This window comes from Pinus tabuliformis, chromosome 8 (assembly GCF_031772625.1).
Source record: "Pinus tabuliformis cultivar Carrire ecotype Pingquan chromosome 8, CPIR1, whole genome shotgun sequence".
NCBI classification, from domain to species: domain Eukaryota; kingdom Viridiplantae; phylum Streptophyta; class Pinopsida; order Pinales; family Pinaceae; genus Pinus; species Pinus tabuliformis.
This window is the reverse complement of record NC_142294.1, coordinates 987,902,327-987,908,050: the sequence shown is the minus strand read 5'-3', so window position 1 is coordinate 987,908,050 and position 5,724 is coordinate 987,902,327. Positions and strand designations below refer to the sequence as shown.

Genomic DNA, 5,724 nt, shown 5'->3' with positions numbered 1-5,724 from the left:
CCAAGTGGACCAAGGAAGTGGATTGTGAATCCACCACGTGCGGGTTCAATTCCCATCGTTCGCCCATAAAAGAAGATGAAAAACAGACTGGATCCGAAACCGATTTGTTGTCATTTTCATATTCATATTTCGGTGAAAATATTTCTATCTATGTAATAGAAATGGACACCCGAGCCTTCTTTCTTCGTGGGAAACATGAGCCCTTTATCAGACTTGAACCAATGACTTACGCCTTACCATGGCGTTACTCTACCGCTGAGTTAAAAGGGCCCCCTCATCATATATGAATGAGTGAGTCTACTATGGTAGATGGACAACAAATTGGATATGGATGATCCATCTATCTTTATAGATATCAAGTTGAGAACATATATTATAGTAGCTCGTAGGGTAAGGATCGCTATACTGGAAACTCCGGGCTGAGCTGATACGAAACGGATGGAGAAAAGTTATGCCTGAGAGCAATTGCTGAAATATGTTCGTATTGCTAGAAGAGCCAAAGGCTCAACGGGTCAGGTCCTATTGCAATTACTTGAAATGCGTTTGGATAATATTCTTTTTCGATTGGGTATGGCTCCCACCATTCCCGGAGCTAGACAATTAGTGAATCATGGACATATCCGGGTCAATGACCATATGGTAGATATACCAAGTTACCCTTGCAAAACTCAAGATGTGATTACTATAAGAGATCAACAAAGATTGAGAGCTAAGAATATGGAGCCATTCCAGTTTATGGCTCTCTTTCTTCCTGGAAGAGGAAGATCTTTCTAAAATGAATTAGAAAGAGTTCAATTAGAAGATAAGAGGAGTTGAGCAAAAAAAATTCCTTGATAAAGAGAAAGAACAACCTAGAATTTCTAAAACTAGAATGGATAGAATCCTTTCTTATCTCTCGGAAATAGAAGAGAGAGAATTAAGGAATTCCGGAATTTGGATTCAAATGTGGAAGGAAAGAAGTGACGGAATATCCGTCAATGGGATTGTGGCGTGTATAGTTTAGTGATACAGGTGGGTTTTATTCATTACATTATCAACTTAAATAGTTAAAGGATATTTGGATGGATCTCTGATCCATCCAAAGCTCTATCTATCTATAACTAAAGGGCCCGATACAACCATCAGAGTCAGAACAGTGAGCTGCGCAATAACTTCTAGATCCATTTGGTTTTCTTTCACCCTCCATCGACTGAATGTATGAATAAAATGTTGTCGGGATCAATCACTTTTCTTCTATTTTGTCTTCTTCAGACTCCTACCCATTGGTGTAGTTTCAATCAGGAACCTATGGCCTTGAGCAACTGATATCTTTACAATAATAATAAAATAGATAGAGAACCCTAAATAGATAGAGAACCCTTCAATATCTAGATAATAAAATTTGATATTGGAGAGAAATAAATGGACTAATCCATGTAACGCATTTAATCAAACTCATTGAGGAGGGAATGAAGATATGGTAGAGCTTAAATTTTTGATAGCTTTTTTTCTTGCTTTTACAGCAGGTATTCTAGCTATCAAATTAGGTCAAGAACTGTATGACTGCTGATTTTTTCTGCTTTTCTTGGCCTGGCCGATGGCCAGGCCAAGAAAAGCAGAAAAAATTAGTCATACATAACTATTTTTAACGAAATGAACAATACGATTGACTGGATTGTTCTTTATCCAACTGAATAATCGCAATATTCATTATATTGCCGATCTTGGAGAGATGGCTGAGCGGACCAAAGCGGCGGATTGCTAATCCGTAGTACGGATCATCCGTACCGAGGGTTCGAATCCCTCTCTCTCCGTTCGTCCACTATTGATCCTGAAAACGAATAACCCTGAATCTTTCTATGGAACGGAAAAGGCCCATTAACCTAGAGACTTCCTATTTTGACCTTTTTTTTCATTGCATAGCACAAAATGATAAAGTTATCATTTTGACTGAGCATTTGAACTCAGTATTTTATTTTTTTCTCGTAGTGCAGTAAAGTATTACTGTTTATGGAACAGTAATAGCTCCACTCTTTAGTAGAAAAATTATATTTTTTCATCAAAAATTATATCTGACTTAGTCCATAAATTGCAAAGGTATCGTTCATGAACGAATGGAAGGATTAGAATATCTAGTTTCTTTCCTCTTTTTTTATCAATATAAATGGGACCAATCCCTACATTGTGTATTGGTACATATAAACGATAAAATATCTTTGTCTCTCCCTGCTATTATGTATGAACAAAATTGTTTCAAACCTGTTCCATCATTAGCAATGTCCAAGTGAATAGATGTTCACTTTCGAGATGATCCGGGTCTAGGTCAATAACATGATCTCTTCCAATCCAATGTGAGAAAGTTACATAGTGTCTACTTTTTCCGATAAAGGGGTGTTTGCATGGGTTTGCCTTGGTATCGCGTTCATACCGTCGTATTGAATGATCCTGGACAGTTAATTTCTGTACATATAATGCATACAGCTCTAGTTGCTGGTTGGGCTGGTTCAATGACTCTGTACGAATTAGCAGTTTTTGATCCATCCGATCCTGTTCTTGATCCAATGTGGAGACAAGGTATGTTCGTTATACCTTTTATGACTCGTTTGGGAATAAAGGATTCATGGAGTGGATGGAACATCACCGGAGAAACTGTAATTAATCCTGGTATTTGGAGTTATGAAGGTGTGGCCGTGGCACATATCGTGTTTTCTGGCCTGTGCTTTTTGGCAGCTATCTGGCATTGGGTATATTTGGATCTGGACATATTATGTGATGAACGTACGGGAAAACGTTGTTTAGATTTGCCAAAAGTATTTGGAATTCATTTATTCCTCTCAGGAGTAGCTTGTTTCGGATTTGGAGCATTTCATGTAACGTGTTTGTATGGTCTTGGGATATGGGTGTCTGATCCTTATGGACTAACTGGAAAAATACAACCAGTGGATCCAGCATGGGGAGCTGAAGGTTTTGATCCTTTTGTTCCAGGAGGAATAGCTTCTCATCATATAGCAGTGGGTATTTTGGGTATATTAGCAGGTCTATTCCATCTCAGTGTTCGTCCTCCCCAACGTTTATACGTAGGATTACGCATGGGGAATATTGAAACGGTCCTATCCAACAGTATTGTTGCTGTGTTTTTTGCAGCTTTCATTGTTGCTGGGACCATGTGGTATGGCTCCGAAACTACTCCGGTCGAATTATTCGGTCCCACTCATTACCAGTGGGATCAGGGATAATTCCAACAAGAAATAGATCGACGGGTTCATCTCGGTCTGGCCGAAAATTTAAGCTTATCAGAAGCTTGGTCCAAAATTCCCGAGAAACTCGCTTTTTATGATTACATTGGTAATAATCCAGCTAAGGGGGGGTTATTCAGAGCAGGTGCAATGGACAATGGAGATGGAATAGCTGTTGGTTGGTTAGGACACCCTATCTTCAAAGATAAGGAGGGAAATGAGCTTTTTGTACGTCGTATGCCTACCTTTTTCGAAACATTTCCAGTAGTTCTGGTGGAAAAAGAAGGAATTGTGAAAGCCGATGTTCCTTTTAGGAGGGCAGAATCAAAGTATAGTGTTGAACAAGTAGGTGTAACTGTTGATTTCTATGGTGGTGGACTTGACAGGGTCAGTTTTGGTGATCCTGCTATAGTTAAAAAATACGCTAGACGTGCTCAATTAGGTGAAATTTTTGAATTAGATCATGCTACTCTAAAATCTGATGGTGTTTTTCATAGTAGTCCAAGGGGTTGGTTTACTTTTGGACATGCTACATTTGCTCTCCTTTTCTTTTCTGGACACATTTGGCATGGTGCTAGGACCTTATTCAGAGATGTTTTTGCTGGTATCGACTCGGATCTGGATGATCGAATAGAATTTGGAGCATTCCAAAAACTGGGAGATCCAACTACTAAAAGACAAGTGGTATGATATTGCTCCTATCTCTTCTCTAATAAATATTAGTACGAAAGCTATCTCCATAATTGTAAATTACGATCAAATCAAATCTATGGAAGCATTGGTTTATACATTCCTGTTGGTATCGACCCTAGGGATAATCTTTTTCGCTATTTTCTTCCGAGAACCACCCAAACTTCCGACTAAAGGGGGAAAATAATTTTGCTTCTCCAAATCGTCATTCTTTCTCTCCCATCAAAGAAAGAATGACCTTCCCTATAGGGAAGGTCATTCTTTCAATTAGTCCTCGTGATCCTCAAAAGGATCCCTAAGTTGTTTAGAGGGTTGCCCAAAGGCGGTGTATAGGGCATAACCAGTAAAGCTTACAAGTAAACAAGATATGGAGATGGTGACTAAGGTTGCAGTTTCCATTATTAGGTGATCCCAATATCATGGTATGTTTACCATATAATAACAAAGTTAACAGATCTCAACTAATACAATAGTTTCTATGGCTACACAGACCATTGATGATACTTCCAAAACCACGCCAAAAGAAACCCTTGTAGGAACGACCTTAAAACCACTTAATTCAGAATATGGTAAAGTAGCTCCTGGATGGGGAACTACTCCTCTTATGGGTTTTGCAATGGCTCTATTTGCAGTATTCCTATCTATTATCTTGGAGATTTATAATTCTTCCGTTTTATTGGATGGGATTCCGGTTAGTTGGGGCCGAGGAACTCCAAAATTCACCTGGTGAGCTCTTGAAGAAAAAAAAAGAACTGAGGGATTCAAACCCAGACCAAATAGTGGATTTGAGTTTTTAGCTTATCTTGTTCCAATAGTTTGATCGTGTAATTACTTTTCTCTAAGGATTTTTGGAATATGGGTGTGCGACTTGTTGAAATCGATCCATATTTATAGTACAGAAGACCGATCTGTTATCTTCATCAAGATGGTCCTACCTCGTTGGATATTTAATTTCTAGAATATTGAATCTCTAGAGCACGAGGTCTATCATAGATATGTTCCGGAAGATCTGAACTATGGTTTGTACCTATCATTTCCTCGTCACCAGACTTCCAATAAAGAAATTGAAAGAGGTATTTCCTATAATAAATCGAAGGATCTATCCCCTCTCATAATTATGCTGATTATGACCAAAGAATGATATAGTATCTGTTTTCTCTTAGTTAGCATATTTCGTCGAATGAGCGAAAATGAAAAGGTTATTACCCAGAGAACCTTTTGGGGATTTGATAAAATCATCGGGGTCTAATTGAAATATGAGGTTTGGATTGATTCATCTATTGAGATCTCGACAAGATAATTCCTATAAATCGTCTACATTAGTTCTTTTCTAGGGAACTGATATCACACGAATAGGGTAAAAGATCGTTAAAAGGGCCTATAGTGATTTATCATAGGGATGAGCCGACTTGAAATTTTGGCACTTTTTGAAATTTTGGCACTATAGAGTCTTCTAATAGAAATGCTGGATTGTTTCGAATGATCTTCATTTCTCCAGCCGGTCAGGCAACGAACCCTCAAGTATCTCTTTTCCAAAATTTATTTATTCGTGTCCAAAAGCATTTGCGTGTTCTTGTTCAAGCCGTATGAAGGGAAATTCTCATGTACGGTTTTCAGAGGGGGAATTTCAGTTTACCTATCTCAATAAAGTATACGATCGGTTCGAAGAGCATCTCGAGATTCAGGCGATTGCGGATGATATCACCAGTAAATATGTTCTTCCTCATGTCAATATATTTTATTGTCTAGGGGGGATCACACTTACTTGTTTTTTAGTACAAGTAGCTACTGGTTTTTCCATGACTTTTTACTATCGTCC

At 38.3% G+C, this 5,724-nt stretch overlaps 1 non-coding gene and 1 pseudogene across 2 annotated transcripts; both read left to right on the top strand.

Annotated features, from left to right (window-relative positions):
* Nucleotides 1-1,705: 1,705 nt before the first annotated feature.
* On the top strand, nt 1,706-1,793 carry TRNAS-GCU (transfer RNA serine (anticodon GCU)). Its single transcript has one exon. It is a non-coding gene; the product is annotated as a tRNA-Ser (tRNA).
* Nucleotides 1,794-2,339: 546 nt separating this feature from the next.
* Nucleotides 2,340-4,386, top strand: LOC149238726 (photosystem II CP47 reaction center protein pseudogene; annotated as a pseudogene). Its single transcript, XR_016245415.1, has 2 exons — nt 2,340-4,109; nt 4,160-4,386. The product of XR_016245415.1 is annotated as a photosystem II CP47 reaction center protein pseudogene (transcript).
* Nucleotides 4,387-5,724: the final 1,338 nt, after the last annotated feature.